Source organism: Protopterus annectens, chromosome 3.part1 (genome assembly GCF_019279795.1).
Source record: "Protopterus annectens isolate FY-2018-M chromosome 3.part1, PAN1.0, whole genome shotgun sequence".
Classification (NCBI taxonomy): Eukaryota; Metazoa; Chordata; order Ceratodontiformes; family Protopteridae; genus Protopterus; species Protopterus annectens.
The window spans coordinates 1,562,552,446-1,562,564,829 of record NC_056732.1 but is presented as its reverse complement, the minus strand read 5'-3'; the positions used below and the strand labels follow the sequence as shown (position 1 = coordinate 1,562,564,829).

The 12,384-nt window shown below is 39.2% G+C and overlaps 1 protein-coding gene across 1 annotated transcript in view; it reads left to right on the top strand.

The window, feature by feature from the left end:
- LOC122797804 (SCO-spondin-like) overlaps positions 1 to 12,384 on the top strand; it is a 4,708,783-nt gene that overhangs the window by 2,230,782 nt on the left and 2,465,617 nt on the right. The gene's annotated exons all lie outside the window — the stretch shown is intronic.

Sequence of the window (12,384 nt, the reverse complement as noted above, 5' to 3'; positions counted from 1 at the left end):
TCCCTCATGAACATGGGGCTATTCAACCGGTTCCAGAAGAGGAAAAGGGACAAGGTTTCTATTCAAGACTTTTCCTGGTACCCAGAAAAGACAAATCATGGCATCCAATTCTGGACTTATCTACTCTAAACACATTTCTGGACATTCCAAAATTCAAGATGCTGACTCTTCAACAGTTACTTCTTATGCTAGGCAAAGATGCCTGGTTGGTAACTCTAGACTTAAAAGAGGCTTACCTGCATGTCCCAATTAGGGAATCTTGCAGGAGATACCTCCGCTTCAAAGCTGGCTACTTGCATTACAAGTTCTCTGCACTGCCCTTTGGCTTATCTACTGTGCCCAGGGTCTTCACAAAATGCCTGGCTCCAGTAATTGCATTTTGCAGACAAAGAAATATTCAAATATATCCATATCTGGACGATTGTCTAATTCAGGCGGAAAACAGGGACATTCTTCTGAAACATCTGGCGTTTGTAAAAGGGTTCTAACTAGTCTAGGGTACACTATAAATGAAAATAAATCACAACTGGTACCCTCTCAAAAAATTACATTCCTGGGTGCAAGCTTGAATACAACTGCCTAGATGGCTTACCTTATGCCAGAAAAGCAACTTCATTTGGTAACTTACTTCAAACAGGTGGCTACAAAAACCCTGCTATCTGCAAGACAAATTCTGCAAGCCTTGGGGTTCATGGCCTCTTGCATTCTTCTCATTCCATATGCAAGACTGCATATGAGGAAACTTCAGTGGTACTTAAAAAGTTTATGGAGTCAACACAGTCACAACCTGGAAACAATGATGCCTATCATACCTTGCCTGCAACTAGAGTTCCTATGGTGGGCAGAGACCTGCCACCAAAACAAGGGACTGCCATTCATTCAACCCCCTGCCACCCAAACTCTAACTACAGATGCATCAGACTATGCTTGGGAGGCTCATCTGGCAGGGAAATGATTCAGGGCAAATGGAGCCCAAATCAAATGCACCTTCATATCAATAAAAAAGAGATGCTAGCTGTACAGAATGCACTGACAGCCTTCAAGGACTACCTTCATCCAGGACAATTAATGATAAAGACAGACAACACCACAGTTATGTGGTACATAAACAAGAAAGGGGGTACACACTCCTACCTCCTTTGCAGACTAACCATGGCATTGTAGAATATGGCCTTGACCTATCAAATACAGCTACAAGCTCAATTCCTGACAGGAAAGCTGAATACTCTGGCAGACAAACTAAGCAGAAATCTCATGAACCCACATGAATGGAAAATGGAACCATGGACTTTCAACATGTTGACACGCAATTGGGGGAGTCCAGACATAGATCTTTTTGCCTCACCCCAGAACTATCAGTTGGACAAATTCTGCACAAGAATTAATCACAAAAAAGCCTGGAAAGTGGATGCTCTATCATTCAGCTGAAAAAAACCATCAGTCTATGCCTTTCCCCCTCTGCCTCTGCTCTCTAAAGTTCTACTAAAAGTCAGGCAGGACAAACCTAAAAATGATTTTGATTGCTCCAGACTGGCCTCGCCAACACTGGTACCCACTCCTGCGCAATGTGTCACTGTCTCAGCAGAACAACCAAATTCCGCACACTCAGCTCCAAACTTTGAATCTTGCAGCATGGCTGATCACCTAAATTCACCCTTAGCATCCCTCAGCAAAACTGTGATGGATGTCATTTTGGAGGCAAGAAGGCCAAGTACTAGAAAATCTTATGCTGACAAATAGAAAATATTTTGTGCCTGGAATCAATCACAAGGGATAAGCACAGCAGTGCCCAATATTCCTCAGATTTTACAATACTTAACGGCGATGCTTCATAAGGGCCTGTCCTTTTCTTCCATAAAAATCCATGCCTAAGCCATTTCAGCTCATTACAACATGGAGCCTCCCCTCTTCTCTCCTCCTCTGCTAAAGCAGTATCTCAAAGGGTCAAAAACTTAAGACCACCCAGGAGAGCTCCAACCCCTGCCTGGGACCTCAACTTTGTTTTGGAAAAACTTATTCTTCCCCCCTTTCGAGCCAGCTGCTACTGCAGACTTAAAATTTCTCTCTTGGAAAACAGCTTTCCTTTTAGCAGTCACTTCACTTAGAAGGATTTCCGAATTACAGCCTCTTATGGCAGTGGAGCCTTTCATTATTTTTCATGCGGACAGGGTGTCTGTCAGGACCAATCCTTCCTTCATGCCTAAGGTGGTATCCAGTGTGGCTCTTAATCAAACCATTCATTTGCCAACTTTCTTTCCCAATCCGCAAAACAAGGGGGAGCGGATTCTGCATTCATTGGGTGTACACAGACAGCTTAGATTTTACTTAAACAGGACAAAATCTGTAAGAAAATCTGATCAACTACTGGTGGCATTTGCTGCAGGGGCAGAGGGAAAGGCTATTTCAAAGCAGACTATTTCAAAATGGATAAGCCATTGTATTCGTTTCTGCTATATGCACCATGGTAAAACTATCCCCCAGGGGATCAGATCTCATTCCACCAGGGCTGCATCTACTTCTACAGCCTTTCTCAGAGGTGTTCCTACTAGAGACATTCTAGAAGCTGCTACCTGGAGCTCAGTTCATACGTTCACCAAACATTACCCTTTACCTCTATTCTAGAAGCTGCTACCTGGAGCTCAGTTCATACTTTCACCAAACATTACCATTTACCTCTCTTCTCTAAATCCAGAGCTGGCTTTGCCACTGCTGTCCTGCAGGGCCTTATAGCTGGTCCTAATGCTGTATAATTCCATCCTCCCAACCATAGCTTTGGGAATCTACCCAAATGTAATGACTGCAACAGTGAAACACGAAAAACATAGTACAGTTGTGTACACTTACCATAAATGTAGATGTTCGAGTGTATTCACTGTTGCAGTCCTGGTTACCCTCCCTCCAACCCCCTGTTTTTTCTCTTTCTATACTTACTTTCCTTTACCCGCGGTGGTGGTGCTGCAGTAGCATTTTCGCCTCACAGTAAGACGCTGTCCGGTTCGATTCTCAGCTAGAGCGTCTTCTGCGTGGAGACATGCGCGAATGGGCGTACCTTCGTTGAAGGTTGTGCGTCAGGCCTGGTAACTCGGCACGTAAAAAAAACCCAAAAAAAACAACTACCAATCATTAGCGGACCGGAGTTCCGCTGTGGTGACCCCTAACCGGGAAAAGCCAAAAGACACAACAACAACAACATACTTATACTTTCCTTTACTATGCTTAAAAGCCTTTTTGGTGTAATTGCTTTAATTTGGAGATGTATATTTTTGTGTTTTTAATTACTTAAATATTTGGCTCCCCATTTGGGGGGGCACCTGACATATGGGGCAAGAAAAACTGATGTAATGGCGTCGGCTGCATGTTTTATACCCCTGACGACCTGACATCATGGAAGGAGGGACAGCAACCGACGCAGGACCCAAGACTTTGTTAATCAGGCCGACTGAGTGCAACCTGCCAGCAGATTACCCAAATGTAATGACTGCAACAGTGAATACACTCGAACATCTACATTTATGGTAAGTGTATACAACTGTACTTTCTACTGACTGCCTGTTCTTAAATGGTTGCTTCTTTTCAGATATGAAGTCTTCCTTTCTTCATTAGAACACCAGGTTCATGCTTGAGTAGCCTTTAATATGTGCTGCCTGATACCTACTACTTGAAGGATGACATAACCTACTAACCTTATATGTATGTATATATGTATGTATGTATGTATGTATGGCTGCAGTCAAAGAGCTACAGTTTACACTTTAAAATTAAGTCTCTTGTAACACTTTCCCTGCCACCCTAATATAACAGTTAGGTATTTCATTGTCTTTTTCCTCCTCAAAAATGGGGAACGTATACAGGCCCATGTCTGTGTAGTTTCTATTCTCCCAATCCACAGTATCTCTTCTCTTCTCTGTAATTACTTTTATGATCTGTTGTTTTCATACTTTCATTTATATTGAGGGCTATAACTCTTTCTATTGCATTCATTGCACCTTTACTGTAATCTGTGTAGCCTGACATGTTGCTTTACAGTCATGGTTCTCTTTGTGCCATGTTTCAATGTTACTGCCATAAAGTGACTTCATTGTAGTTTTAATAGTCCTACTAGATGAGGATGTGTGTTTTCACTTAGAGTTTGGACATTGACATTCCTAACCTCCCATTATCACAGTGTCTGTTTCTGATATCCAGTATACACTCTATATTTTTCCACTTAAACCACATATCTTCTTCTTGGAGTTGCTTTTTTAACAAACCATATGTCTGGGGGGGGGGGGGGGGCAGTAGAATTTTCTAGGTGTCTTACTTTGCCTTGCTACCCCAACTAGTTTCAATGTTTATTAATGAACCCCCTAAACCTGCCATCTAGATTTCTGTTTCCCCTTTCTGACTGTTGACAATCATCATGCAAGTATACTCCTGGATTGCACATTATGATTTCCTAGTCATCAGTAAAAGTAAAACCCTGGCTGTGCAGCATTTTTTTCTACCATTTATTTATTTCTGTTTTACTGAGAAAATAAATCCCAATTGTCTACGCCTATTGTCTCCAAAAAAGCTGTAATAGAAAAATGCAAGATAGATTTTAAAGATAAGTTTTCAGAAACAGAACAGCAGAAACCTATGGCTATATATATTCTGATTTATTGTTAGCTGCTAAAATGTCTGTTCAATTTAATTTTAATGGGTAAATGAAGTGGTCCACAAAGATTCTACCAGTGACAGCTTGGTTTTAGAAAAATAACATTAGGTTAATTAGATAAGATAACACAGTGTTAAAGTCTTATAATGTTAAACAGCAATGACAAGACTATGTAATGCTAGCTATCCATAACTTTAATAGCCATCATATAGAGTCACAGTGCATGTTGGGGACAGCTTTGTGGAGAAGTGAAGAGCAAGTTAAAATGCCTACAATCACATTATATGATGAGGAAATTTGTAAGCAGAACATAGCCAGACCTTATGTTACTGAGCCCTATATTCTCAGTGGTAATGCCAGTTCACTTAAAGTAAGATTTAGTTCTTAGGTATTGCTTAATCTTATCTTGAATTTATACTTTGTCGAAACTATGCTCATATATAGTGCAAAGTTATTCCAGTTTGATGGACCAAAGTGGTAAAAGCTTTTGAGTTACAGTTTAGGAAGTGTCATACGAGTCTGAGTTGGTGAATTACATTTTTGTCTGCTCATTAATGAGACACAATAACTTAAAAATGTTTATACTAAACTAGGAAAAATAAGAAAATATGATAAAGTGGAACCATGACTGCATTTTATGTAAGGCATTTTGAATAATCTGAGTTGTAATGCAAAATGTACTTACCACATATGGGAGTGTATCGTCCAACACAACAAGACAAGAGTAGCTCTTGAGACTATAGTTAGAAAAGTTTGAGTTGTATAACGGGTCTAAGAAATGCAAAATGTGTGGAGGAAGGCAGCATACATTCTAAAAATAGACTGAGCTATTAAAATTCAGTGAACTGGGTGCTGGGAAGCATACTGACCAGCCAAGGATCTGTTCTAAACTTTTTCAACTGAAAACTAACAGAGATATAGTCTACAGTAATATAAATGCAGACTTTGAACAAATCTGTCTTAAGGATGGATTTGACAGCATTGTGTGAAAAGTGAATGCTTGTGATAAACAAGAGAACTGCAGAGAAAAAGTGTTTACCTTGGAGATGAGGAATTGAGAGACAGTTTATAAGCAGTGTGAACATATTTAGATCTTACGCAGAACTCTGTGGTTCCCCTTTAGTTAATGTTTGGGAAGTAGGGTAACTGTTAACTACAGGTATCTGAAATAAACCAGTCAACTGTTTTGCTGTCAAGTATATAAAGGGCACTCTGTTAAGAGAGAGAGAGAGAGAGAAAGGGAATAGTTGTTGTACAGCCTCTTCAAAAGCCATTTTGTCATTCAGTTAATACCATCTAGATATTGCTTAATAGGACTAGAAACAGATTTTCCATCATCTTAGATTGACGTGGAAGAATAGTGACTGGCTTGTATAAATTGACAAGAGACTGTAGGGCCTGCTTTAGGCATTGATATTACAACTGCTGTTGCTTTTTTCTCAGTGAAGGGGTTTAGAGTTAATTGACAGGCACCTACAACATGCAAGTAACTACCCAAACACACAAGACTTCATCAGGAAGCAGCTGTACTGTTTACTTTAATGGCATCAGCTGCCTAATCAAGACAGATACATGTGACATCTCATATGTACTATGGGAATGTTAAAGACACACTGCACTTATACATTACCATTGCTTTTTAAAGTTAAAAAAATGTAAGTTGTATGTGAGGTGTGGGTATGTGGCAGTGGATCAGCTATGAAATTATCACATTTTCAAGGACATTGGATCTGTAGTCCATCCAAACCTTGTCTACTATTACTGGCATGCTTTATTACTCTGTGCAGTGGAATAAGACTAAAGTTCCAGAGGGATATAAATGACCAAAAGAAAAATGACAGGGAATCTTTGTTGTCAAAGACTGCTGTAGAATTTGTGTTGCAGCCAAAATTAAGTCCTTTGAAGTACTTATCAAAAGGTGTTGTCACTGTATCTGAGGAATACATATAAACACCTTTATTTTATTCAGAACCAGCACCATATTTGCTTTAGATTAATCTGTTAGATAGTAAAGCTCTTTCAAAAGACCTTTGAAAATGACAGCAAGGGCAATTTGTTTTTTCTTCTTCTTGACATATGTAGGCATAAGCTTTTGACATTTAGTCCTTATTTTTTTCAAATGAAAACCAACTTGTATAGTACAATTTCTAAAATTTCCTTTTGAATTCTTTTCATGATTTGTTTCTTTCTTTTGTGAGGGCAGACATTTGTGGGATGAACCAGATGGTACTTGAACCCTGTTTGTCATAGTGGTCCAGGGGAAATATTTGTACTGAACTGGCAGACGTATGTTTAAAACCTAAACTTGATTTTTTTTTTCTTCATCATAGCTGTCTGCCAGTCAGAGTCATGTCAGTAAGTAATTGTAGCTGGTAATCGCTGAGGAATGATCAAAAGATGATCACTGTCCTAGATATTTTGCAGCACAAGTGCTAATGCAAAATAAAGAAGAAGCAGGGTAGTGTGCCTGCATCAATATCAGCTGATGATGAATCTGCTTGGTAAGTAAACTAGAACCTGTTAGTAGAAGTGGGTTTACCAATGCTGGGGTCAAGTCTAGTAGGAGTTGAGTGTCTATTCATTTTAGGTCCATGGTGTGGAAAGCTGTGGATATTCTGTTGTACCACTTATAGCTTTATAATGATTCCTTTATAGCTGCTAAGGTAGGATGCAATAAAAATGAATAAACATTTTGAATGTGTAAGTGGACATAGATAGAAGAAGCGGACATGGTATGTCCTTACAGATAGAAGAAATAGACATGGTGCAGCCTTACTTTCAGATGCCCCATTCCCAATGCATGTATTAACTTGGGCCATGATATGTGGGGTTGAGATGCTTGAACTGAATTTTTGAACCCGTGACCAAAAACTCCTGTCTCTCTACAAACTTAGCAAATCTGCTGGGCATTGTCTGTATTTGCACAAGGTTGCTAAGGCCTGGAACTCCTTACCTGTATCTGTCAAGTCAGTACCCTCCATCCTGTCATTCAAAACCACACTGAAAGACTTACTAGCTAAAATCTGGTTCTGTTCTTCTCAAAACAAGCATAAACCATATTCCTAAATGTAAACAACTAACTTTTCATTCCTTGTACCTCTTTACTCAACCTTCTTTACTTACTTCCATACTTCTATCAAATTCTGTTCCCTGACTTTCTCTCTACATGTACCATAAGCCTGTTTTCCCTCACTTCATATTGCAATTCCTGTTTGTATTAGACTAATTTACCCTTCTGTACAGGCTGTCTAAAATGTCTCTAAATATTAAATGATTGTCATATAACTTGTATCTATTCTTAACCAATGTTTCTATATTATGTCTAATTTGTTATAATTATATAATTATTTAAACTGCAGAAGTTTTTGTTTTATTTTTGAAGATTGTAAAATTATCGTTCTTAAAATGTTTTGTAACAATTTGAAGCTTTTATCCCTGAGCAGCCACTGAAAATGGACTTCTGGTCAGTTTGTATTTCCCAGTAATCAAATGTCAGTAAAACAAATAAATAAATAAATATTAGTGTGAATTTCAGGGTATTTATGACCAAAGACAGCTCCCAACCCACCCCAGCTGTTATGCTGGGTCAATGGCTTTGAAAAGGTTGATTATGAGCATTTTCTGGGATTGAGGTAGAATGATCTACAGGGTTCCAGTTTTTGCCAAGAGCTTGGCCCGGTAACAATAATGACTGTGGAAATCTAGAAAGGCAGATGGGTCTGGGATGGGTTCTTACTTATCACTAAGCAGTGAGTAGTGCTTGAGATACAGCAGTTTGATGACAGGAGCAACTAATGAGTACTTATCTTGAAGGCTAGTAGATAGAATGTTTGTTTTTGAGAGGGTAATGCAGTGATGTACTTCTTTTTCAACCTTTTCTTAGGAGCTTTATGGCTTCACAGCATCATCTTCAGTTCTACTTCATCACCCATTTGTGACTCCACTAAATCATAGTACCCCATATCACCCTATTGAAACGAGTCTCTGTGGTGACTTCAGGCTGAGGGTAGATGAGAGGACACCACCATCCAAGAAGCCATTGAGGTTGGTTAGAATACTCCTAGCCTAATGACACTCTCACTGCAGCTTGAAGTTCTCATCCCATCGTGTCAGTTGCAGTGAGATCTACACACCCTAGTGCAAACACCAAATGCTGAATGTTGTGCGTTATCACGCTGCTAAAGAGTGAGATTGTCAGGGGCCCTTTGTGCTGCAAACAACTTGTCAGTACTACAGTGGGACCCAGCTGCCATCCATCTCTATGGCATAGGTGAGCCAGTATTGGCTGCGCACAGTTACCATCCCCCCATTACTTTTGTACCACCTAGATCATTAATCAATATTGGCTTATCTGCGTTTCAGTCATGGCTTTATTGCTGAGTCTTGTGGGAGCAGTTTACTAATGTTCATCTTTGAGAAATGTACAGGGATAATGACAGAATCTATTTAGTCATTTCTGGAGCATTAAGGATGTTTGTGGTTAAGTTTCAGAAACTGCTAAGATGCAATTTAAGATTGAGAATATGGTGGGTTTTACTAGTAGATTCTTGTTTTCTTTAGGTAGCTGTTGATACTTGTGGCATAATGTTTTCAATTCTTATGGGCTGGTCTTGCAAAGTCCAGGTTTGCAATTTCTGATAATGTGAAGTGGATTGTACAAAAGTTCCACTGACTCACAAAAGTAGAGTTTTTAATTGTTCTTCACCCTCCTCCTACACTTGCCATGCAGTTGAAGACCTGGGCAACCTGTAGTTATATGTAATCTCCTGAGAGGTTTCTGCATTGCAGCAAAGGCATCACATTATTTTCACAGAAGCAGTACTTTGTGCACTTAGCTGCAGTCATCAGTAATCACAGAAATGATGTTCATGGAATCGTGACTCCCATTTTCCTCCAGACTTAGAATTTTTGAACTGTTTTGTTACATGAGTTTTTAATGAGATGGTTGGATTATCCAAAATACCGGATATCTGTATTGGTTATCTTGTCAGTGAGGTAGTAGTCATATCCATTAAATAATCCTCAGGCTTAAGCCTTGACTCATCTATCCCAAGGATGTCATACTTTTGAGATGCACACTATTCTTTTAGGTAAATTAATTCATTGACAGCATTCTGTGAATTAAGGATGACATTTTTAAAGCTTTTCAGTTGCTTGCAAAGGTGCACTGGAGTCCCACACTGAAATAAATAAATAACTGTATGTACATATACATTCAAAAACAGAATACAGACTATAAGGAGCTGCGGTAGCGTTGTCCCTCACAGTTAGGCGTTGCCCGTTCGATTCTCAGAGCGTCTTCTGTGTGGTGACATGCGTGAATGGGCGTACCTTCATTGAAGGTTGTGCGTTAGGCCCGGCAAGCCAGCACGTAAAAATCTACTGCCAATCATTAGCGGACTGGAGTTCCGCTGTGGCGACCCCTAACCGGGAAAAGCCGAAAGACACAACAGCAACAACTGACTTTACATGAGTAAAGCAGAATGTGTTCTGCCTCATTATTAATAACCTTTAAAGAAATTAGGAGAACAGACATCCAGTCATTAGTATGTTGGAAGAGATACACTGGGTGCACTTAATCATGTTCCTTATCTGCTGTATAAAAAGACAAATAAACTAGACTCAGTCTGTAAATGAAAAAAAGTAATAAAGTTGTTGACAAGGAAATTCCTATAACCATATAGATATAAAAAAATGGGTATGATAATATTAAGAACAAACCATGAACCATATGCAAAGGTAATAGATACATGTGTTATACTATACAAATATACAAGTGTGTGTGTGTGTGTGTATGTTTGTGTGCATGTAAACCTCCTATAATTGAGGCCCACATAATATATGCAAATTGCTTCTGTGGAAATCACCACACCACTTGTGCTTTCGGAGGTGGGACAGGACTGCGTGGATGGAATGCCCCTTGTGGAAGTGTAGGGGTATCATCCATGGTCAACCCATTGCAAGCCTCTTCTCAGGGGTCTGCCAAGTGTGCACAGGGATAGGGCCATAAAGCAGAAAACTCAAACCAGCTGTGATGGCTGTTCAAATAATGTCCCCTCCTCATTGAATCTCAGACCTCAGTATTGGAGAATGACTGAGCTGATTGGCTTGGAGGGGCTTGATGATCAAAAGACGACAGAGGAAAAAGATCAAAAGAATAAAAGCAGAACGGTAAAAAGTATTCACATGGTGCCATTTGTGTGATTAGTTTGCTCTTTGTAAAAAAAATAGTTTTCATTGCTGTATGGCTTTTCCATGTATTCATGAACTGTGATAATAATTCAGGAGGGTCTTTCTATTCGTCTATTTCTCATTCTGGGAAGTAATGATACACTGTGCCTTAAATGAACCATACACCTTATACCATTATACTGTGTTAATATTTTAATCCTTGTTATTGAAAGAGGATGTACATTTGGGCTATATAGATCTTGTTAAAGCAGGTAAAATGTGTAAGTTTCTGCCATTGCCCAATAACAATAAATTAAAAAAGTGCAAGGCAATATACTTCAGCAAAGTAAGAAAGTATGGCATTACAGGACTAGTATTGGAAAAATATTTTAATCCCAATCCCTCCGCACCACACGCTCCAGAGACCTCAACCTCATTACCACAATCAACAGAACATGCTGGAGGGACAGGTTCATAATCCAGAGACTGCCCATGCTATGGAATAGACTTCCCATACATGTCAAGCAGAGCACCTCACCGGCCCTCTTCAAGAGAAATCTTAATGAGTGGATGGGAAATAGAAAATTCATGCTGGGGATCACCCCAGTGGCTCTACTCGACAGACGCACTAAGAACTAAGGTTGGGTGGCACGATGCCAGGATAATCCTACGGGCTAGGCTTGTAAAGGCCCCAGGGCCATTAGCCTAGTACACACCTATGAACCTATGAACACACACACACACGTGCGCACACACTGCCTTGTCTCTTCAAGACTAAGCATATTTAGTTTCTCTAACCATATTTATATATTATATTTCATATAAGCATATTTAGTTCCTTTAGTATCTCTCCTTATATGTTTCCAGGGATAAACTGTGCATCATTTGTATTGCCCTTTTCTTAACTGCCTTTCTCCTCTCTGCATTCTTACAATGATGATCTCTTCACAGCTATACATATATTTTACTGCCTTATAAAGAAGGATAATAAATTTATCACTTTTTTATATAGAAGGATAATAGATTTTTGTTTTCTACCAGTGATGCTTTTTTCTAGGTGTTAAAGTATTTTACCAGCTGCATTACTTATCAGTAGGGCATCTTACACAATTGTCCTGTTTGTTTCCTCATCTGTCATTGTTTGTGTTTCCTCTCCAGTTGTATACTTTCCTGGGACCTACTAGCTTGAGTGGTACTTACTATATAAATGTGTTTTTATTTTTAATTAGAAACACATATCAAGTTTAAATGACATTCATAATTTTGCAACATGCTTGTTGAGGCTGCAAGATCAAAATTCTGTGGAATGTTTTTGACTCATAACTCAGCAATTCACCCAGTAGTTCATAGAGCCAGTCAGTTGTATATTATATCCTGTATGATTGGTGAGAAACAGAAGTGTTGTGAAATAGTTCCTTAGACTTCCAAATAGTAATTTGCAATGTTTAGCCGTTTTCATTAGCATCCCTATGTTTAGTGTGCTAACAGTCAAAATAGTCTCTGTATTTGTTGACAAGAGTCATTTTTTTATTTGCCTGAGGCAGCTGCTTTCATATCCACATCTTATGTACTAACAC